The 24,874-nt window shown below is 36.5% G+C and overlaps 1 long non-coding RNA gene across 2 annotated transcripts in view; it reads right to left on the bottom strand.

Moving 5' to 3' along the window:
- Nucleotides 1-2,105: 2,105 nt before the first annotated feature.
- The window catches only part of LOC117197810 (uncharacterized), a 95,322-nt gene continuing 72,553 nt past the window's right edge, over nt 2,106-24,874 (bottom strand). For both annotated transcript variants that reach the window (XR_007472574.1, XR_007472575.1), the window contains exons 4-7: nt 15,665-15,694; nt 14,089-14,245; nt 10,501-10,821; nt 2,106-4,529 (exon numbers count right to left, since the gene is read on the bottom strand). This is a non-coding gene — a long non-coding RNA (uncharacterized LOC117197810). The remainder of the gene's footprint in view (nt 4,530-10,500; nt 10,822-14,088; nt 14,246-15,664; nt 15,695-24,874) is intronic.

The following is a 24,874-nucleotide window of genomic DNA, read 5'->3' as shown; positions in this document are numbered from 1 at the left end:
ATGGTTGGCCTACAGACTGTCCTGGTGGTAGTACAATCATATGCTGTCTGTGGTCTAGACTCCATGCCTGCAGATAGGTCTGCTGCAGCCACTGCTTTCCCAATTCATTAGGGGAAGATGGCAAAATGCTAGCATGATGATGTTCCTTTTCTGGTCCTTCCCTCCCTCCACCTATTCTCTTTTCAGTGTCCTTAGCACTTTTAACTTTTAACTCTCCAATCCATCTTAAAACCCATTTTACATCTTAATATTCTATTAGCACTTTAAAATCAGTTGCTTTTGTCTGATTCTACCCTGCTTGACATTTTTTACTTAAACTTTAGTTCTATTAAACATTAAATAGTTTGTGGAGTACATATATTATACCATTGGAGTTGTAATTTGATTTGAGACTAAAGAGAATAATAACCATCACAGCAATATTACATATTTGGTCCTTACTGCATCTGGATGCTGTTAAGTACTTTACATGTACAATGATGGTACAGAATAATAATTTAAAAGCAGCAATATAATATCAGCCAACAGAGATTTAAATCCTCATTTGGCACTTTACTGGCATTGTAATCTAGGCAAATCAATGTTTCAAAGGACTTCAATTTTTTCATGTATAAAATGGAAATCCTGCTGGTACCTACTCCAGGGCTATTCTGAGAATGAACTGAGATATTGCATGTAAAACTCTTAGTGAATGTTTGGTACTTAGCATATTAGCTGTTACTGATACTAGCATTTTTTTTTTCCATTTAATGAGACTGATCACTATAACCCTATTATATAGATAAGGGAAATTAAAGTCCAGAGAAGCTAGGTAATTTGCCCAAGATCATGCAACTGGCAATTGCCTGAAAAGGTACTTATGCCCAGATCTGACTGCGGAACCTGGGCTCTGACACAGCACACTGGTAGTTCTTGCCTCATGTTCTTTAAAACTACAGATGTCCCCAGGTATGCCCATGGGGCTGCAGCTGCTCATAGGTGGCTTTTTGTTATTTCCAGTTTCACAGATAACTTTAATAACAGCTAAACAACGTACACTGCTTCCCACATACGAATGAGTCTCAAAGCCTTTCTCATGGTGCTGTGATCAGGATAAAATGAGGAGTATATGAAACTCACTTATAAGATTATAACAACTGTCATGTGTCAAGAACTATTATTTCCCTAATTGATAAAAGAAAGGATAAATGATTCTTAAGGGTAGAATTTCAAAGGAAATTCTTGGTTGTTGGGCAAAAAACCTTGCACCTGACAAAAGGAAAGCTCATAGAAGACCCCTGAGTGGGTAAAGCAGTCTTTTGTGAGTTATGTTCTAACTCTGAGAGAAAATTTGGAAATTTTTTAGGCAAAAATATTAAAGAAAGAAAAAGAAGCACACACACAAAACAAGAACAACAACCACCCAAAAGCTCTTGTTCCTTGGGGCAGAACAAGAATTTGAATCTCTGGGGTGAGTCATGCTATGATGCCAACTGATCTTTTCATCAGAAACTGGCAGTTTCTTTGACTCTGCTCTCTTCTCACATCCAGCATCATCAGTCACTGTACCTCTTTCAATCCAGTTCATCTTTTTCTGTCCTTTTCCACTGCTTCTACTCTAAATCTCATTAACTTCTTTCCTAGAATATTTAAATATGCTCCTGATCCCATCATTTCTACATGCAGACCACAGCCCAGCTTAAAATTGTTTTTCTAGCTGAAGTCAAGTTTCCTTACTTTGCCAGTCAAGGATATCCAGAATCTGTCTCTAGCACTAATTTTCCAGGTCTTTCTTCCCCCCCCAGTCATGTATTATTCTCCCTGCTGTGTCTTTGTATTATTACATTCAGTTGATCTTCTCTGCTACCTTTCCACATGTTCAAGCTTTGTCCTACTTTCAGTGTGAACTTCCAAGACCATTTCCTCCATAATTGTCCTGGTTCCTTCAAGTAAATGTGATCTTGCCATCCCATGAACTCATGTCACATGTTATTTATACATTTCTACAAATTGTGGCATTGTGGGGAGGAAAAAAATTTTCCTCTACCCAACTTAGATTCTCCAGCATGGGACCTGGTAAATTAGACTGGCCAGAGACAGATTAACAGGAGAAAAACAAACATGTTTATTAATATTTGTATCATGAGTGTACACATGGGAGCACCTAACGAGTAACTCAGAGGGGTGATTAGAACTTTGGTTTATCTCAAGCTAAACGGAGGTAAAGGAGTTTGCAGCTTCTGAGCAAGGGAGGCAGTTAAGGGAATGTGACCAGGGAAAGCATGGTAAACAAGAATTGCTTATTAAGGTTTGTTATGCGTATTTAAGAAGTGCTTTCTCCATTGATAATGATGTCAAAAACTTGGCCTCTGTGCACTGGTGCCGAATTGAATCTTGGAGACAGAGTTCCGGGTGAAGTAGGAAAGAATAGCTTTATTGCTTTGCCAGACAAAGGGGGACACAGTGGGCTCATGCTCCTCAAAACTATGTGTCCCAACCTGGGAGGATTTCATGAGGAGCTTTATAGCAATGCCTCAAGAGCAGGGTTGCTGATAAGATTAGGGTGTGTGCAGGGCCAGCACTCCTTTAATCTGGTAATCTCTTGGTGAGTTTCTCTGGTTCCTTTAATCTGGCCTCAGGTGGTCTTCTCTGGAATAAAGAACGCTGACATCTTCCATTTGTTGGGGGTTTTAGTTCTGTAAATAGCTCAAAGATATTGTTATCCCTTAAGATGGAACCAAAACCCTGCCCCAAGGCTGCACTATTGTTTCTTGGTGCTCCTCCCTTGTCTCTGCATCCCCTCCTGATTAGCAACTGTTCAAATCGGCTCTTTGGAACTCAGGGAAGGTCATGTAGGCTAGAGTCTATTCCCTACAAACAAGAAACAGGAGACACAGACAGGCTTCTGTGCCCAGGAGACAACAGGGTCCTGCTCAGTTTCACTCTCCCTTTTTCTTTGATACTCCTCAATCTTGAGGAGAACAGATGTTGGACAAGAAAATGAATAATCATTTTGGATAGAGATGTTAATCATAAACTTGGCAGAGGAACTCTGTTTTAGGGAGACTTGGTTTTAATCCCCACTTAGATTTTCTCTTTCCCCAAATCTTTCAGGGACAGGGCAATGATTGCTCTGGCTACTTCCTGCTGAAATGGGGTGTAGTCTGCCTAAATTTGGGGGAATGGATACTGAATTAGAAATATTTGAGGTCCAAGTCCTAGATCTGAGTTTTGTATGATTAAGATCTCAATTTCTTTGTCTGCCATTTTGGCACAACAGACCCAGTTAGAGGTAGGAGGAGTGACAATTGGAACTTTAGTAGACAAAAATATGTCTCATTCTCTTAGGAATTCAGGAAAATAAGTCTGAAACCCAGTCTGGAACTGGTTTGGGGAGACTTGTTGCCAGTTATTTCCACACCATTCCCTGTAAGGGGGCAAACCCACCAAGGCAATCCTGAAGACCCAGAAATAGGAAGCTGACCACATATCCAGCAGTTAGAATTACTGAAAGAATCAGCATATGAATCTATAGTTTTGTGGGGAAAGGTAAAAGGTATGAGAAAGGATAAGAAAACAGAACTTTCATTTCGCTTGCCAGAACAAATACTTAAGGTTTCCCAAAAGGTGAGATGTCCACTTCTTGGGAATCTGCTCACTGGCTATAGGCAGGCCTGGCTGGTCAGTCTCTGATAATCTTTTTACTCTAGTGTGATGTACCCATGGTTTTATTCCATACAATTTGAGAGGCATGAGTAGTAAGAAGAATGTCATAGGGTCCCTTCCATTTCTCTTCAAGCTGCTGCTCAGGTCCTTGCTCTTTCCACATTTCCAGCAGCACCCAGTATTCTGCTTTGAAGGGATGCAAGGGAACTTCCAGGTGAGGGGGAGACCTCTGGGACACAAACTCATGAGAAGCAGTTAACAGTTGGTCAATCTGTTGTACATACTGTTTAATTTTTACCTCCTGCATGAGAAACGTTTCTCTTTCTTTACTCTTAGAAGCTAAGAATTGTCTCCCATATATAATTTTGTAAGGGCTCAATCCTAGCCTGCTTCTAGGGGCCAACTGTATATGGAGGAGAGCAATTGGCAAGACCTTGTCCCATTTTAGATGAGTTTCCTCCATAGCTTGGTGAGAGTTTTCTTCAGGGTGTGATTCATCTTCTCGGCCTTTCCTGTAGATTGGGGTCTCCATGATGAATGAAGTTTCCATTTTATACCTAAAGCTTTATTTACTGTTTGTGTTATTTCTGTGACAAAAGCAGATCCATTGTCACTCTGAATAGTAGAGGGAAGGCCGTACCTAGGAATAATGTCCTTAAGAAGGGCTTTTGTCACTTCTGATGCTTTTTCCATTCTGGCTGGGAAGGCCTCTACTCAACCTTGATCCACGTATAATCCTCATAAATCTTTAGCCAAAGTCTCGTTGAAGAGGGTGAGGGAATTTTTAAATCCTTGTGGCAGCACCATCCAGCAGTACTGACTTCTTGTTTTGGAATTGGAGTCTTGCCATTCAAAGGCAAATAGCAACCGCAATTTCTTTTCTACTGGAATACAGAAAAAGGCATCTTTCAAATCTAATACAGCGAAGTAATCATAATCTCCAGGTATGGTTCTTAAGTAAGGTATATGGGTTTGGAACTGTAGGATGAATGTCCTAAATTATTTCATTTATGGCTCACAGATCCTGAACGAATAAGTATTCATTGGTATGAGGTTTCTTGACCGGAAGAATAGGAGTATGATAAGGAGACCTGCAGGGTCTACTTAGTCCATACTTTAGAAATCCGTTTAAAACTGGCTGGATTCCTTGTATGGCCTCTTTCTTAAGAGGGTATTGCTTTTTTCCTTGGATATGAGCCTCCCATTTTTACAGTGATAGAGACTGGGGAGGCAAATCTGGCCTGTCTGCATGCCCCATCAGCACAGATAGCCTTACTCACTTTTTCTGTGATCTTCTCCAGAATCAGAATGGTTGCCTTTTACTGATATTGGAGAGGGAGGCATCTCTACGAAGAGAAATTTCCTTTAAAAATGTAAATTTCCTTTATAAAAGGAAAACTTGTACTTGTTTCTAGAGCTTTTCCTGCTTGTTCTCAATGTACTTTAGTTCAAAATAATCCATATGCCAGAGAGGTATTTGGGGGTGATGTATCCTGGTACCCTTCAGCACGCATCATTCATTACCTTATATCTGAAAACATTGAATCTTGTCTCATAGTATTACTATATTTGGATTGTCCTAACACAGATTAAACTTGGGAACATTTCCCTTTCTGCCTCAGCAAGAAAGATGCTTTAAAGGGGGAAAAAATGAGGTCCAGCTCTTTTAAAAGAGCCTGGGTGGGTGGCTGAGGTGGCGTGCACTCTGCAATCACTGAGTCATCATTCCTACTCTCAGGAGAGAAAAGCACTTGGAAACACTAAAAGTTGCTTTGCTTAAAGAATATTGGTGTGACTGGGTGGCCCCACTGTCCTTGGAAAGAAAACAGAACAAAGCCTTTTATGTTTCTTAGTTTAAACTAAGAGCAGCCCCAGGATTGGGAGAGTTAGCAGATGCTCATCCCAATCGTGACCCACCCTCTGAAGCTACTGAAGAGCAACAGAATATGCCTCCAAAACATACCTCTTTAGCATAAGGATTATTTTTAGCCCATTATATTTGAGGAAGAGCAGACACAGGGGAATCCCTGAAAACAGAATAGAAATTGCGCTTTGGTAAGGGACATTTACATTTATAAAGGCAATCTCCATTTGTAAGGGTGTCTGCCTCTCTGTCCCAGGAAGAGGAGGGGGACTTTCAATCTCCAGAAATTCTTATCAGTGGAGAAGGCAACAACTTAAATCTGCATAGCAACCCTTACTCTTGTTACCAAGCTTTTCCTGGTAACCTCCCATAACTGGCCTCCCCTTCAAAATGTCTTTCTTTTGTCTTTTGCTGGAGATAGTATTTAAGATGGCAGCTGCTGGAGATAGTATTTAAGATGGCAGCTTTGGCCATTTCTGGTAGTTTTACTCAGTTTTTCTGGGTATCTCCCATGTATACAGGAGGTATACATGTTGATGAAATAAAATTCCTATTTTATGGCAGGATGAAAACATTTTAAATATAAATTATTTCTTTGCCAATTTGGGCCTCATGTGCATCTGCATTAACCAGACCTGCTTAGGAGATAACATTCCTTGCTTCTTAATCACATCAAGGGTTACAACTCCTTAGGAGATAACCTTCCTTCTTAATCTTTTAATGGGCCAGGATGACACATGACCCACTATGTGCTTCTTTGTACATGTAGATCTGGATTGTGTAAAGTGTCAATACATCATTTGAAATATAACCCTTTGTCTCAAAAATGTATACAACTGCTTTGACCTCTAATGGGCAAAACAGTCCTCAGAGCTTTCTGAAATACTGTTTTCCAGGTTATAATCCTCAGGTTGTCTCATATAAAATTTTCCATTTCTTTCTTGATTAACTATTAATTTTTCCATCAAGAATGTTACTAAACTTCTGTTGGTTTTTCTCCAGTTAATCTGTCTTTTATTATGGGGTCAGGGTCTCAGTCAGGAACCTAGAAGGGTGGAAGAAAAATTATGTTTCTTCCCTTACCCTGTCCTGTGGCCTGTGAAGTACAAGAATGGTTTTAAAGAGGCATCATCCCAGTGCACCTGCCAGTGCCCTTAACAGAGCACCCTGCTTAGCCCCTGGGCTCACACGTCCCTGGTGACCCTGCCCAGGAGCTTCAGGAGAGAATGGATCTTAGCATACCTGGGGATCTTAGGGTCTGCACGTTAGATTGCTGATCTAAGGCACTTACTTACTCATTCATTAGGGCAGCACTGGGAGTCTGGTTCTGAGTGTTTAACCCCATAGGACCTCCGGGAAGGGAGTTATTTTGGATTTGCTGCTACTCCTAATAGGTAAGGAGAACATTGTCAAACCCATTTTCCCATGATGGATTGGAACCCAACAGTAACAACCCTGAAATGTTGAGGCAAGGGCCACCCCAGTTACAATAATAAAACCGCTTGAGTAGATGGTTTCTGTCTTGTTCAGAGAGGCCAATAGCACCTTGTACACCAGGTGTTAATACTTACTGAACAAAAGTTATACAGTTAGATTTTGGTAATTGATGTTTTACTGTCTTTGATATGCAATTCATCTTGAATTTTTTTTCTAATATAGAGTATAGATGACAACCTTTATATAATAAGACATCAAGTTCTTTGGATGACTCTAAAACATTATTTATATACATTTAATAAAAATATGAACATATATATATATATATAAAGAAGTATGCTAGATATAGAATAAGAGTGATGAAAAGCCACAGCCCCTGTGCCTAAGAAACTGAAAAAATATATTTACAGCTTTACCAAATTCATGTATGTAACTTCTATTCATTCAGAAAAAAAAAAAAAAAGCATCTTGCTGTCTAGTCAACACCTGGCTAAATACTGGATAACACAGTCCAGCCCTTGACGTAGCCATTGAACAAGAAAAAATTTACTATATAACTATAAATTCTGATGAGCACCATGAAGAAAACAAGTAAGGTAGAAATTAACCCACTCAGTTAGATTGGTGAGGGAAGATCTTCATGAAAAAGTGAGGTTTCAGCTGAGACCTGAAGGTCACGATGTAATCATTTATGAGAAAGTTGGTCCAGACAGAGGGACCAGTGTGTTGAAGCCTCTAAGGTAACACATACCTTTTAGATAGATCAGGCAAGGTATTATTAGAGCATGAAATATTACAGTGATAGTAGTAGCAGGACAGATGAAGAGAAGTCAATTGATTTGAAATATGTTTTGAGATATATCTTGCATAATTCAGTGGTGGGATAATTAGAAGGAACTGGAAAGAGGATAATCAAAATGACCAATACTTACCACTTGAGCAGCTGAGTGGTACCATTTACTGAATGAGTAGCTTAAGTAAGAACAAATTGAGATTGGGGTAAGGACCAAAGAGCTCCTTTGTGACATAACTTCATCACATTAAATGCTCAATCTTTTTCAATATTAAAGCAAAAAAATTAAATATTACATTGAAAGATTTTGAATGTTTTCTTTTCAGCAGGTATCTACTGCATGAATGCAATGAGCTGAAAATACAACGATGGATATAAATACAAAAAGTTCCTGCTCTCCTGGAACTTACAATCAGGTGAGAAAGACAGACACTCAGCATGCAAACAGATGTGATGACGATCATGTGATATGGTTATGTGGGCATATGCGGTGGTGAATGGATCTTAGCAAGCCTAGAACGACTGGGGAAGTCCTTTCTGGGGAACTGATATTTAAAACCAGGTTGTGAAAGATAAGTAGGCATTTGCTGGGTGAAGAGCTGAAAGCTCAGGAGACTGTCCAAGAAGAGGGAACAGCCCAGGTCTATTGATATGGGTTCTCTGGTATATTTGTCAAAGTGGACAATATTTGTTAATTCAGAGGAAGAATGTACAGGAGTAAATGGGGAGTTCAGGTTTGATGGGTGATAAAGAGGTACTGAGACACTGAATACAGAAAAAAAGCAAGAAATTGCTAGTCATAGCTAGGTAAGGAAAGGAGTTGAAGTACATTTGAGCCTGATGGGACATTAATTTTTACTGAAAACCTTTGTGTAAGAATTAGGTAGCCTTTTTTATTCCTGTCATCAGGCTAATATTTTACACTTAATCCCTCTCTACCTCTGAAAGCATAACAATGCATTTTAATTCTTTACAAAATTGCTGTCAATAGGGCATTTGGGTTATTCTTCTTAGGGTACACATTTTGTTTCTTTTCACCCAGAGTTGATATTTCCTTGGGGGGAAAAATGGAGCAGGTTTTATGAGAACTAAAGTATGTCACAAAACAACTACTACACCTTTCCCCAAAAAAACTTCTAAAGAAATTTTGAACTCAGGACATTTCTGATTTTCTTTTTCTGTCCATAACACTGGGCATGCATTAGAGTAAGAAAAAGATTGCAAAAGGCAAAGGCATTCTTTCACTTAAAAGCACAATTTGTGGGAAAGAAAGATTAAAATATTTATTGTTTTTCTAAAAGCTTTACCAAATGATGGGAAGTCAACATGATTAATCATCATGATTTTACCACTGTGACACTGGATTATCAAAATAGTACAATTTCAGAAATCGCTGTTTTTAATGTATTTTTATGACACATAAATGGCCCCATGATCTAATGGAACATACAAATATATGGAAGCTGAATTATATTAGCACAGCTAAATGCAGCTGATAGAGGTAATGCATAGAAATCTTGAGCCCAGTGCTTCCTTCTCTTTGAAACCATCCTATCTTCCTTGGAAGACCTGCTTACTTTCTGAACTCAGTCCTTCAATACAGCAGTTGTAATTGATTCTAATTACTGCTCACATGCCTGACTCCTTCACTAAACTGAGTGACTCAAAGGCAGGGAATGTTTATTATTTATCTTTCTAACCACAGGACTTTAGATGCTCAAAAATATATTTCTGCAGGAATAAATATGAGTGAAGCTATTATGACATACTATTGAGGTTATCAAAGATTGGGCCTTTGTCTTAATAACATGCATAAAACTTTAAAGGGGATGTTCATTTAGAAAGACCCCCCCCCACCCCGGCAATGAAGCCAACACCCAAAAACCCCTCTTGGCCACTTTGACACCTAGTTCTTATAAATGTTTCCCTTCCTTCCATGTATTCACTCTCATAATCTAGTGAGTGTAAGAAACACAGCCATGTTTAAACATCTGGGATTCATCAGGCTGGTTCTCTTAATCAAAGTTAGGAAATCAGCTCCAGATGTTGCCTAACTAAAGTTACATAAGCATTGTTCATATTTTTAAGTACAATCAGAGTTAAGTTCCCATTTCTTGAAAGTAGCTTAATTTGTATAGGTAGGAGTTAGACTCTGCTCTATTTTTTAAAAATTAACTCTCAACTTAAATACAGAGATAAGGCTGATAGATCTCTCTAGAAGTGAATGAGTATCAATGAGAATTCAAGATATATATTTTGAAATCATACATTTAACCATATTAGCTCAAAGATGCCATGAGAAGGAAAGACAAAATAATACTGTCCAAGTGCCCACTATGTGTAGGGGAGGGAAAAGAATTTTCCCTCTGCCCTTCTAGGTCTTTGGCTGAGACACCCCTGTAATGAAAGACAGATTAATAGGAGAAAACTAGAAGTTTAATAACATGTATACCTGGGAGAGACCCATGGAAATCTGAGTATACATGGAAGATATACCTAGGAAATACCCAGAAACACTGAGTAACTCCCCCAAATGGCCTAAGTCACCACCTTAAATACCATCTCCAGTTAAAGACAAAAGAAGATGTTGGGAGTAAGGCAAAGAAGCCAGTTATGTGGTTACCAGGCAAAGCACAGTAAACAAGGGTATGGTTATCATGTGAATTTAAGTTGTTACCTTCTCCATTGATCAGAATTTCTAGAGATTTAGTCATTCTTCCTGGTACAGAGGAAGAGACTTCCCTTATAAAAGAAGGCTTACCTTATTAATGTGAATGTCTCTTACAAAAGCATAACTTCTACTGGTTTTCAGAGCTTCTCCTGTGTCTGCTGTTTCTTAAAAGTAACCAGCTCAAGAAAATCCATATGCCAAAGAGGCATATTTCAGGGTGGCGTATTCTGTTCACCTCCAGCCCAGCTGTTGAAATTTCTTCAAGGAATTTCATAGTACAGAAGTTGAGTTGAAAGACTTCTCCATATCTATCTCATTGAACCAGTATTAGTCTTGAAATAGGTCAGTTCAGTTAAACAGTTGTGTCTCATTTCAGGAGGCAGTCTTGCAGGTGGGCTCCCAAAGTTAGACCTATATGGTGCAAGCAATTAGGTATTAATAAAGATATCCTGAGGTTCCTGCACCTGCAGGTTTACCCAACTGGTAAGAAAACTTTGTCCTTTTAGCAGATGAAAGAAAATTAAGTTTTACATAAGTATAATATTGATATTAAAGCTTATTTTAAAAATCCTTATAACAATTCAATTTTATCCAGCTTAACAACACAAGATTCTCTCTTCAGAACTTTTAATATCCATTTAGATTGTTATTTATTCTCATCTTTTCCATTCTGAAGTAGCTGGTTGTTCTTGAAGACAAAATTCTTTCATTTCCCTTAACAAAAATGCATCTCCATATCTCATATGCATCTCCATATCTCATACTTTGTTACCCAATAACATACCCTACTTTCCTTGCATACAAAGATGGAATAGTTTCTCTTACTATTGAGAGTAGTTTTAATTACATTAGAACTCTTAACCTGCAGAAACCTTAATTTCTAGTGAAAACTCAGAAGTAAGCAATTGTGAATGACTTGTTACAACAGTGTTCTTTAGATTGGTAAATTTATGAATACAGTTCATAATTTCTAGAAGTATATGCCTTTTTTATAGTACAGTTTTTCAATGTGGCATGAGACATGTTTACTAATAGACCCAAACATTTTTGGTTTATCTACTTTTTTTTATTACAGAGGTACTAATGTTAAATTTTCTTATTTAGAAATGATGTAGATTTCAATGAATTTATATCCTTTAATTTAGCAAAATTTTAAGTTTCAAGTTACTAAAAAGATTTTGGAAGCTTTAAAAGATTTTAAAGGAGACATATCTTATAAAACATCATTGTTGAAAAGTTTATTTATAAACTTCTAGTCTACCTTCAACTATTTCATTTGTTATTAATAATCATATTTTGATTCTTTATGAAAGTTTCATAATTTTCTCTTGCTGACAATTTTTGTAACAGATATAACATGAGCTTAGCTGAGTAGTAAACCCAGGTAGAATAAAAGTTGCACCTCTGCATTGTATTTAATGCTAATAATACTGAAGACATTTCTGTTTTAATTAAACCAACACACTTCAACTAGCTTTCATTTACCAAATATTATTCCAGATCACATATACTTGAAAAACATTAGTTTCTGTATTTCTGTGAGTTTTGGAATACCCAATCCATACAGCGTTTTCCTTCAAGCCAACCCAATAGAATTTTTACAAATTTTGACAGTACCATCTAGAGATAGAAAAATAACACATCTACAACATACATATGTAGACACACATGATCATATCGAGAGATACAAAGAGAAATAGTATAGCTTTTATTCTAAAATTTTAGCCATCAGTCAGGTACAAAACTCACTAATTTATTTTAAAACAAAAACAAAAAACAATTGGATCCAAATTGTGTTTCTGGCAGATGGAATAAGTTTACCTGCTCAGATGGCTGAAGCTTTTTTACTAATATTTGTGGAGAAGACACTTAAGATTTCTTATCTGCCTAATTTCTAAATAGCTTTTTTTTTTTTTCCTCTAGATGAGAATGATTTACCTACAGTTTGCATTTCAAAGAAATGGCTGTCAGCTCCTACAGAAGACAAGGTAGGCACAGAGAAATTGTACAAGTTTTCTCCAAGACGAAGTTTTTGGGATACTATTAGAGGTCTAGGGAAATTACTATTTAAAAATGTTTTCTTTTTCTCAAGTGCAGGACAAGTCTGTTTCCAGTGTCCTAATCTTTTACAATATCTGCAGGCATCTGGAGATCAATAGGGAAGATTTAGGGATTGGTAAGGATAGGTGGACTTTGAATTGCTTCTAGAGCTACATTTCTGGTTTCGTAAAGATTTTAAAGACAAAGACAGTTGTTTTTAATTCCTCAAGGAATTGGATTGTGGGCTGAATTATATCAAGGTCTGCCCATCCAAATACATTATCTTCAATTTCCTTCTTTTATATCAACAAGATTTCCAACCAAGATGGAAATCAAAAGAATCCTATGTTTTGGAACTTCAGGGTTTAATGTGGTATGCTTTTGTAAAGTCTGTATAAATGCTTACCTTTTTTTCTGCATGTTCAATTCAACCTCAACCAGTTCACCTTAGGATGAAAAGCTCTGCTATTGCTTCTGTCAGCTTCTTAACATCAACCTCCAGCTGAGCCATTTCCTGATCATGTGTAAGAGGGCCTGGGAGAAATTCTGTTCATCTGTTACCTCTGTAAGAGGTGTTTTCCCCAGGGGGCCATCTGGCTTTTCTGTTAACTACAGTAATATAATGAAAGAACACCCCTTAGCAGCCAATCAAGGTCCTCTGTAAGTAGAAATGTGAATGTCCACTGATCTTTTCAACTCTTCTATAAATTTGGTAGGATCTTTTGAAACTGGAAGTAAGAAAAAGGGGGGTTTATATAATTTTGTCTTGTTAAGGAAACCCCTAAGGCTAGATGCCATACTCTTTTGTGTCTTCTTTTCAATGTTATCTTTCCATAGGTATCAATAAGACAGTTGTTTACAACTTTTTTCAAAACAACTTTTTTCAAATATAGAAGTTTTTCCAGTTCAAAAGATCCCTCATCTGGCCACTGACAAGTAGAATCCTCAATATATTTATCTCCGTAGTGACTCAAACCAATAAGCCTTTAATTGACTTAACTATGGACACAAAAGGCATTGCAAAAGATAGTGCAGAAGATAAAGCCCCCATAATCCAAAATGTTCACTCCCAGAGTTGGCCTAAGAAAGCAAAGAGACCTTCACTGTCTCAGGTGCTAAGAAAGGCGGGAGGGAAAACGGCGTCTCTGGTCTCCCAGAACATGAAATGCCTCTACTTAGAGTCCTGCTAATCTGTGACACTGGGCATGTACAATTGGAATGGGACTTTTCAGCACTAATGAGACAATAAAGGCTGAGATGACAAAGGCGCTTTATGGACCAGGACCCCTTAAGACAAATCCCCTGTGAGCCAGCTCTAGTGGACAAAGAGAATGCGGCTTGTCAGTTCATGTCCTGGACCTGTTTTAGCTGGCAGAGAGAATATCCTCATTTGCCACAAAGCCAAGCTCTCAAAACGTTAAATAAGACAAAAGGAAAATTTCATCTTGCCCATGGTTCTCCTCCTTATAACAAAGGACACAAAAGACAGAGACAAAACAATGACCATTTCTGGGAGGAAAGAGAAAACAAGAGCAATAACAAAAATCTTTACCAGTTGCTATATGCAAGAAACTAGTTCACACAAATATTTTTTCCTGCTAATTTAAATTTAGAAAGGAAGGGACAAGAAATTTTTACCTTCTCCTTTAAACTGGGCATAGAGAGAGAGATTTGGGAGAGCTGACTTTGGTAAGAATTTTTACTTTTTGCCAGCTTCTACCAGTCTTCCAGGATCCCATCTGCAGGCTCTGGAGTGAGTATGGTGTCTCAGCAGGTCCCATCATGGGTCACCAAACTGGTGGGGAGGAAAAATAATTTTCCCTCTACACTTCTAGGTTCTTGGTTGAGACCCCCTGTACTAAAAGACAGATTAACAGGAGAAAAACAGAAGTCTAATAACATGGAAAACTGAGTAACTCCCCAAAATGGTCCAAACCACACCTTTACATACCAGCTCAAGACAAAGGAAGATGTTGGGAAAGGAAGGAATAAGCCAGTTATGGAAGGGTATCAAGCAAAGCGAAATAAACAGGGGTATAGTTGCCTTTTCCATTGAATAAGAGTGTCTAGAGATTTAGTGATCCTTCTCTGCCTGGTATAGAAAGGGAGACACACTTATAAATGGACATTTCCCTTATAAATGTGCATGTTGCTTACAAAACGGACAACTTCTACTCAATTTTCAGAGCTTCTCCTGTGTCTTAAAAATAACCAGGTCAAGATAATTTTTATGTCAAAGAGAAATATTTGGGGGGTGGCATATTCTGCTCTCCTCACTGGAAATTGTCATATGTAATTCCACATGTACTATTTTGTTGGCCTTAATTCTTATAATAACTGTGTAAAATAGAAATTATCTCCATTTTACAAATGAGGAAATACAGGTACATAGAAGTTAATTACATCATTGAAAATCATATGCATAGTGTCTAACCTGAGATTACAGTGAGATTACTCTGACCCCAAATTTAGTACTCTTTCCATGTGTTGTCTTTCTCTGTAATCTTAGACAATATGGGCCAGAAGGATAACATTGAAAAATATTTTAAAAGTATATCTACAACCTTCTTGGAAACTGTTTTCCCAAGGAAGACCATAAGTGTGAAACCTATGTCTGCTTTTCATATATAATTTAGTATTTTGTTCATATTTTAGTAAAATAATCAATTTAATGATTTGATAACATAATTGGATTTTTATGAAGCTCAAAAAAGTCTGGAATACAGGGAAAATAAAGTGAATCAATTTAATCCCACTGCTAGGAGCTCTATAATAAGCACTCTCTAATCCAGAAATGCTGTAGGGCTCTAGAAGAAGCCTATTTGCTATCAAATAAAGGCTATGCACTGACTTTTGATGTTAGCAGAAGGATAGGATAGATGTTCCAAATGGTCCTCCTATGGCAATGCAAGTTGATCCTGCATAATTACAACATACTTGTTTTTTAAATTAGAGTTGAGCACAAAAGCAAACAAACATAGAAAATCTCCAAAGGTTAAGATAAGGAAGAGAAAAGATATGTGGGGGAAGAATAAAAAGAACAGGCAGCTAAACCCTGAATAGTGCCAGGAAACAAATACAAAACTCAAGCTTCCCCAATTCTAACAGCAGTCTTGGGCTCAGGAGACACCTAAGCCATTCTCTGCAAGGTAGGGATGCTGAATATTAAGGCAGGATGCTCCATAGGAACTAAAGTGGTTGTAGGTATACATACCTTTGGCTCAGTGAAGCAAATGCAAATCTTCTGTGGAAGAAAGCCACCCTACATTAGCCCTTCAGAATTCTCAAAAGTTGTGTAATTAAAATAAAACTTACAGTTTTTTAAAAAAATCACTTAACAATAAATAGAATAGGCTGCATGAGTGAGTCATGAGAAACAACAAAGAATAAAACTGTCAAAACCTGCAGATATTAAAATTGGCTGATAGAAAATATAAAATGTTATAAAAGTCTAAAAAATTTAAGAAACACAGTAAAAATTAGTAAGAAACAAGTTATTATTAAGAATCAAATAGAAGCTTTCTAAATAAAAAATATTTATTGAAATTAAAAGCTCAACTGCTATATTAAATCACATGTTAGACACAGCTAAAGAGACAATGAAGTAGAAGCAAGAACTAAAGAATTTGCAGTTGAGAGATGAGGGTATGAAAATATAAAAGAAAGGTTAAGAATCACTGAAGACAGAATAAACACAAGAAGGTCAAACTCCATTTAATTGTAGTCCTTGAGAAAATAATACAGAGAGCCAATAGTGGAATAATTGAAAATCGGGCTGAGAATTGCTGAGTCTTATGAACATGAGAGCCTTATGAGAATTATGATAGACAGAACCATAATAATCACAGGAAAATCTATATGTAAAACTTCAGAACACCCACAATAAAGGAAGTATCTGAAAGTCCCCCAGAGGAAAAAAACAGAACTATAATAAAGAAAATTTAGTCTAACAAACAGTATACTTCTGAACAGCTTCAATGGAAGTCAAAAGTCCTTAGAGCAATATCTTCAAAATATTGGGAGACATAATTATGAACTAATTGTGTTACAAAAATTCTTTTTCAAGGTCATTATTTTAATAAAGACATTTACAAAAAGAAAAACTGAGTCTACCACCAACAAACATTTACTAATGTACATTCTAAAAGATGTACTTAAATAAGGAAAGAAAGATTATAGATATAAGTTATGAAATGGAAGAAGAAATGTTGATCAAAGAAATTGTTAAACATGTAAATTAATCTAAAAAATGTAAAAATAATAAACAGACAACTTCTTTGTTAAATGATGAACAACTTTTTGTTAAAAAAAGACAATAAAAATACTACTGATAGACTACACAGTCCAACACAGTATCTATTAGCCACAAATTACTATTTAAACTTAATAAAATTAAGTTAAAAATTCAGTTGCTCACTCATACTACCTACATTTCTGGTGCTTAGTAGCCATATGTACTGGAGGTCCTATATAGTTTGTAAGACAAGAGTTACAACAAATATGGAAAAAAACTAAAATGTCACTATTAACAAATGATATGATTGTCTACATGGAAACCCAAAGAATATACCAACAAAATATTAGAATGCTTATCAAAGTACCTGAATATAATATTTAAAAATTAATGTGTTAATATACACCAGCTACAAATTTAAAGCATAACTTAAAATATATATTATTAATAATATAAAAAATACAATGAAACAGATATTTTAAAAGATGATTTGCAAAAAGCTAAGGAACAAAGACTTAATTTTATTGAAAGCTATTTTTTAGAGCACAGAAATATAAAAAGAAATATACCATGTTCATAGATGGGAGGAGGGGATAACTCAATATAATAAAAAAAGTTCTTAAATTTCACTACATATTTAATCAAAATTTAACAGGAATTTTGAGGAAATGAGTTAATTCTAAAACTTACTTGAAAAAGCAAAGTCCCAATAACAGGTAAAGCATAACTGAAGAAGAATAAGGTGGGAAAAATTGTGCTGCCAGATACCAAGCTTTATTATAAAGCTATGCCAATGAATAAAATGTGATATTTATTCAGGGAGAGACCAACTGGCCATTGGTATAGAATATTCAATAGATTAGAAAGCCCCAAAACAGCTTAATAGTACTTGGTAATGGCAAAGGTGATATCACTGGAGAAAGGAGCTATGTTAAAAAATAAAATTAATTTTTTGTTTATATAGTACATATATATAAATTACAGGATTGACTAAAAAGTTTCCTTTTGGAATTATTTAAACTTTCAGAAGAAAATTTAGAAGATAATTTTTATGATCACAGAATAGGGTAAATGTCAACCTTAAATGAAAAAATATTGCTAAACTCAATTATATTAATAGAAAAACTTGTTTATCAAAAGCCACCATAAAGAAAATAGAGTCCAAACCACAAATTATTTGCAGCATATAGATTCAACAAAGGATCAGTATACGTTAAGTATAGTTATGCTTATGAAGCAACATGAAAAAGAACTACCCTTCTCCCATAAGCACAACAAAACACACACACACACACAAACCAACAACCTCATAAATGACCAAACAGGCATTTCAAATGAGAGAAAATACTAATGATTCAGCCTCATTAGTAATCAGAGAAGTGCAAATTAGTGTCACAATGAAATACATTTTATTTCTATTAAAAAAATTGAATTCTGATATCAATTGCTGGCAAGAAAGCAGAGTGATAAAAAAAATATAAACAGCTTTAGGGGACATATAATTGAAACATCTAATTTGAAAAACAATCTTTTGTAAATCTAAACATGAACGTACCTATAACTGAGGAATTTTACTCCCAGAAACAAAAACCTAGAGAATTGCACATGAGTCCCAGAAGATAAGATTAAGAATTGTATAAATGACAATAATAATTAAAACAATAAAAAAATCAGGTAACGGAAGCATTGACCAAAAAGAAACTGTATACATTGATTATGGCATACTCACTTATAATAGAATGTTATATAGCTCTGAAAATGAGTGAACTATACCTATTGGAACACAATAGATGAATCGTAGAAACACTGTTGAGTGCAAAAAACCAAGTTGAAGAAAATTACACATTATGAAATTATATAAAGCATATACATGCATAATTATATAATTACCTAAGTTATATGCTATAAATTTTACAATGAGCTTCTGATTTTACTTAGGGATTGCTACATATGTGAAGATTTTATTTAAGAGGGAAAGGGACGCGGGTTGGAGACAAGATGGGGAAGTAGAAGGACTTGAGCTCAACTCCTCTCACGAGAACACCAAAATCACAACTATCTGCTGAACAACCATCAACAAAAAAGACTGGAACCTACCAAAAAAGATATTCTACATCCAAAGACAAAAAAGCACCCACAACAAGATGATAGGAGGGGTGCATCTGTGATAAAATAAAATCCCATACGTGCCAGGTGGATGACCCACAAACTGAAGAATAATTATATTGCAGAGGTTCCTCACAGGAGTGAGAGTTCTGAGCCCCACGTCAGAATCCCCAGCCTGGGGGTCTGATATCAGGAGGAGGAGCCCACAGAGCATGTGGCTTTGAAGGCCAGTGGGGCTTGATCGCAAGAACTCCAAGGACTGGGGAAAGTAGAAACACCACTCTTGGAGGGTGCACACAAGGCCTCATGTGCAGCAGGTCCCAGGGAAAAAGCAGTGACTTCATAGGAGCCTGGACCAGACCTAACTACTGGTCTTGGAGGGTCAACTGGGAAGGTGGGGGGTGGCTGTGGTTCTCTCTTTGAACATAAAAGCTGGTAGCGAACATATCTGGAAATACTCATCTGAAGGCTGACATCTTGCTTGGGACATTAGCACCAAGACCTGGACCCACCCAACAGCTTATAGGCTCCAGTGCTGGGATGCCTCAGGCCAAACAATCAACAGGGCAGGAACACAGCCCACCTATCAGCAGACAGGCTTCCTAAAATCGTCCTTAGCCCACAACCTGCCTCTAAACACACCTGCTGACAAGGCCCTGCCCACCAGAGGGACAAGACCCAGCTCCACCCACCAGTGGGCAGGCACCAGTCCCTCCCACCAGGAGGCCTGCACAAGTCTCTAGACCAGCTTCACCCACCAAGGGGTAGACATCAGAAGCATGAGGAACCACACCATTGCACCCTATGAAATGGAAACTGTAATCACAGAAAGTTAGACAAAATGAGATCGCAAAAAAATATAATGCAGATGAAGGAACAAGATAAAACCTCAAAGAACAACTAAGTGGAGAGAGGCAATCTACGCAAAACAAAATTCAGAGTAATGACAGTAAAGATGATCCAAGATCTCAGAAAGACAAGGCACAGATTGAGAAGATACAAGAAATGTTTACCAAAGACCTAGAAAAAATAAAAAACATACAAAGAGAGATGCACAATACAATAACTGAAATGAAAAATACACCAGAAGCAATCAGGAGCAGCATAAATGAGGCAGAAGAATGGGTAAGTGAGCTAGAAGACAGAATGGTAAAAATCACTGCCACAGAATAGAATACAGAAATAAGAATGAAAAGAATGGGGGACAGTTTAAGAGACCTCTGGGACAACATTAAATGCACCAACATTTGCATTATAAGGGTCCCAGAAGCAGAGAGCAAGAAAGGACCTGAGAAAAGATTTGAAGAGAGAATAGCTGAAAACTTCCCTAACATGGGAAAGGAAACAGTCACCCAAGTCCAGGAAGTACAGAAAGTCCCAGACAGAATAACCCCAAGGAGGAACATGCTGAGACACATAATAATCAAACTGACAAAAATTAAAGACAAAAAAATATTAAAAGCAACAAGGGAAAAGCAACAAATAACATACAAGGGAACTCCCATAAGGTGGTCAGCTGATTCCTAGGCAGAAACTCTACAGGCCAGAAGGGAATAGCATGATATATTTAAAGTGATGAAAGGGAAGAACCAAGAATACTCTATCCAGGAAGGCTCTCATTCATATCTGACAGAAAAATCAAAAGCTTTACAGGCAAGTGAAAGCTAAGAGGATTCAGCACCACAAGATGAGCTTTGCAACAAATGGTAAAGGAACTTCTCTAGGCAGAAAAGAAAAGGCCACAACTAGAAACAATAAAATTACAAATGGAAAAGCTCATCAGTAAAGGCAAACATACAGTAAAGGTAGGAAATCATCCACATACAAATATGATATCAAAACCAGCAACTGTGAGGAGAGAACAAATGCAGGATATTGGATATGAATTTAAAAGACCAGCAACTTAAAATAATCTTGTCTGTATACAGGCTGCTATATCAAAACCTCATGGTAACTTCAAACCGAAAATCTACAATAGACACACAAAAAAGGAAAAAGAATCAAAATACAACACCAAAGATAGTCATAAAATCACAAGAGAACAAAAGAAGATGGGAATAAAAAAGACCTACAAAAACAAATCCAAAACAATTAACAAAATGGCAATAAGAACATACATATTGATAATTACCTTAAATGTAAATGGATAAAATGCTCCAACCAAAAGACACAGACTGGCTGATTGGATATAAAAACAAGACCTGTATATATGCTGCCTACAAGAGACCCACTTCAGATCTAGGGACACATAGAGACTGAAAGTGAGGGGATAGAAAAAGATATTCCACACAAATGGAAAAAAGCTGGAATAGCAATACTCATATCAGACAAAATAAACTTTAAAGACTGTTATAAGAGACAAAGAAGGATACTACATAATGATCAAGGGAATCAATCCAAGAAGAAGATATAACAATTGTAAATATATATGCACCTCAATATATAAGGCAACTACTAACAGCCATAAAAGGAGAAATCGACAGGAACATAATAATAGTGGGGAACTTTAACATCCCACTTTCTCCATACAGAAAATCAAGAAGAAAACACAGGCCTTAAATGACAAAATAGACCAGATGGATATAATTTGTATTTATAGAGCATTCCATCCAAAAGCAGCAGAATACACAGCTTTCTCAAGTGCATATGCAACATTCTCCAGGATTGATCACATGCTGGGCCACAAAGTGAGCCTTGGTAAATTTAAGAAAATCAAATCATATCAAGCATCTTTTCTGACCACAACACCACAGGATTAGAAATCAATTACAGGAAAAAATACTGTAAAAAACACAAACATGTGGAGGCTAAACAATATGCTACTAAACAACCAATGGATCACTGAAGAAATCAAAGAGGAAATCAAAAAATACCTAGAGAGAAATGAAAAAAAAATGAAAGCACAATGATCCAAAACCTATGGGACGCAGCAAAAGCAGTTCCAAGATGGAAGTTTATAGCAATACAGTATTACCTCAGGAAACAAGAAAAATCTCAAACAACCTAGCCTTACCCGTAAAGCAACTAGAGAAAGAAGAACAAACAAAACCCAAAGTTAGTAGAAGGAAAGTAATCATAAGGTTCAGAGCAGAAATAAATGAAATAGAGATGAAGAAAACAATAGAAAAGATCAGTGAAACTAAAAGCTGGTTCTTTGAAAATATAAATAAAATTGGGAAAGCTTTAGCCAGACTCATCAAGAACAAAAGAGGGCTCAAGTCAATAAATTAGAAATGAAAAAAGGCTGTTACAACTTACACCATAGAAATATGTGTTTCTATGCCTATAAAATGGACAACCTAGAAGAAATGGACAAATTCTTAGGAAGGTACAATCTCCCAAGACTGAACCAGGAAGAAACAGAAAAAATAAACAGACCAATCAGAAGCACTGAAACTGAAACTGTGATTTAAAAATTCCCAGCAAACCAAAGTTCAGGACCAGATGGCTTCACAGGCAAATTCTATCAAACATTAGAGAAGGGTTAACACCTATAACATTTCTGAAACTATTCCAAAAAATTGCAGAGGAAGGAACACTCCCAAACTCATTCTATGAGGTCACCATCACCCTGATACCAAAATCAGACATAGATACCACAAAAAAAGAAAATTACAGGCCAGTTATCACTGATGAACACACAAAAATCCTCAACAAAATACTAGCAAACCAAATTAACAATGCATTAAAAGGATCATACAGTATGATCAATTATCCCAGGGATAATTATCACCATTATCCCAGGGATGTAAGAAGTTTTCAATATCCACAAATCAATCAGTGTGATATACCACATCAACAAATTGAAAAATAAAAACCATATGTTCATCTCAATAGATGCAGAAAAAGCTTTTGACAAAATTCAACAATTTATGCTAAAAACTCTCCAGAAAATGGGCATAGAGGGAACATACTACAACATAATAAAGGCCATATACCACAAACCTACACCTAACATTATACTCAACAGTGAAATGCTGAAAGCATTTCCTCCAAGATCAGGAGCAAGATAAGGATGTCCACTCTCTCCACTTTTATTCAACATAGTTTTGGAAGTCCTAGCCACAGCAATCAAAGAAGAAAAAAATAAAGGGAATCCAAACTGGAAAATAAGTAAAACTGTCATTGTTTACAGATGATATACTTATACATAGAAAATCCTAAAGATGCTACCAGAAAACTACTAGAGCTCATCAATGAATTCAGTAAAGTTGTAGGATACAAAATTAATACACAGAAATCTGCATTTCTATACACTAACAATTAAAGATCAGAAAGAGAAATTAAAGAAACAATCCAATTCACCATCACATCAAAAAGAATAAAATACCTAGGAATAAACCTACCTAAGGGGGCAAAAGACATGTACTCTGAAACTATAAGATGCTGTTGAAAGCAACTGAAGATGACACAAACAAATGGAAAGATATACCATGTTCCTGGATTTGAAGAATCAATACTGTCAAAATGACTATACTACCCAAGGCAATCTACAGATTCAGTGCAATCCCTATCAAATTACCAATGACATTTTTCACAGAACTAGAACAAAAAAATCTTAAAATTTGAATAGAGACACAAAAGACCCTGAATAGCAAAAGCAATCTTGAGAAAGAAAAAGAGAGCTGGAGGAATCAGGCTCCCTGACTTCAGACTACTACAAAGCCACCATCATCAAAACAGTATGGTATTGGCACAAAAACAGAAATATAGATCAATGGAAAAGGATGAAAAGCCCAGAAGTAAACCCATGCACTTATAGTCAATTAATCTATGACAAAGGAGGCAAGACTGTACAATGGAGGAAAGACAGTCTCTTCAATAAATGGTGCTGGGAAAACTGGACAGCTAAATGTAAAAAATGAAATTAGAACATTCTTTAACACTATATGCAAACTCAAAATGGATTAAAGACCTACATGTAAGACTGGATACTATAAAACTCCTAGAGGAAAGCATAGGCAGAACACTCTTAGACATAAATTGCAGCAATATCTTTTCTGAACTGTCTCCTAGAGTAATGGAAATAAAAACAAAAATAAATGGACCTAATTAGACTCAAAACCTTCTGTACAGCAAAGGAAACCATAAACAAAATGAAAAGACAACCCAAAGAATGGGAGAAAATATTTGCAAATGATGCAACAAGGGATTAATCTCCAAAATTTACAAAGAGCACATGCAGCTCAATATCAAAAAAAACAAACAACCCAATAAAAAAAATGGCCAGAAGACCTAAACAGACATTTCTCCAAAGAAGACATACAGATGACCAAAAAGCACATGAAAAGATTGTCAACATCACTAAGTATTAGAGAAATGCAAATCAAAACTATAATGAGGTATCACCTCATACCAGTCAGAATGGTTATCATCAAAATTCTCCAAACAGTAAATGTTGGAGAGGGTGTGGAGAAAAGGGAACCCTCCTACACTGTTGATGGGAATGTAAATTGCTACAGCCACTATGGAGAACAGTATGGAAGTTCCTTAAAAAACTAAAACTAAAAATAGAGCTACCGTATGATCCCACAATCCCACTCCTGGGCATATATCCAGAGAAAACCATAATTAGAAAAGATACATGCACCCCAATGTTCATTGCAGTACTATTTACCATAGCCAAGACATGGAAGCAACCTAAATATCCATCAACAGATGAATGGATAAAGAAGATATGGTACACATATACAATGGAATATTACTCAGCCATAAAAAAGAATGAAATAATGCCATTTACAGCAACATGGTTGGAACTAGAGATTATCATACTAAATGAAGTAAGTCAGAGAAAGACAAGTATCATATGATATCACTTATATGTGGAACCTAAAAAGAAAGAAGATACAAATGAACTTATTTACAAAATAGAAACAGACTCACAGACTTCAAAAACACCAAAGGTGAAAGGTGGTGGTGGAGGGGAAGGGATGAATTAGGAGGTTGGGTAACATATACACACTACTATACATAAAATACATAACCAGCAAGGACCTACTATATAGCACAAGGAACTCTACTCAATATTTTGTAATAATCTAAATGGGGAAAGAATCTGAAAAAGCATATGTGTGTGTGTGTGTG

Source organism: Orcinus orca, chromosome 17 (assembly GCF_937001465.1).
Source record: "Orcinus orca chromosome 17, mOrcOrc1.1, whole genome shotgun sequence".
In the NCBI taxonomy this organism is placed as follows: domain Eukaryota; kingdom Metazoa; phylum Chordata; class Mammalia; order Artiodactyla; family Delphinidae; genus Orcinus; species Orcinus orca.
This window is presented reverse-complemented; position numbering and strand designations above follow the sequence as displayed.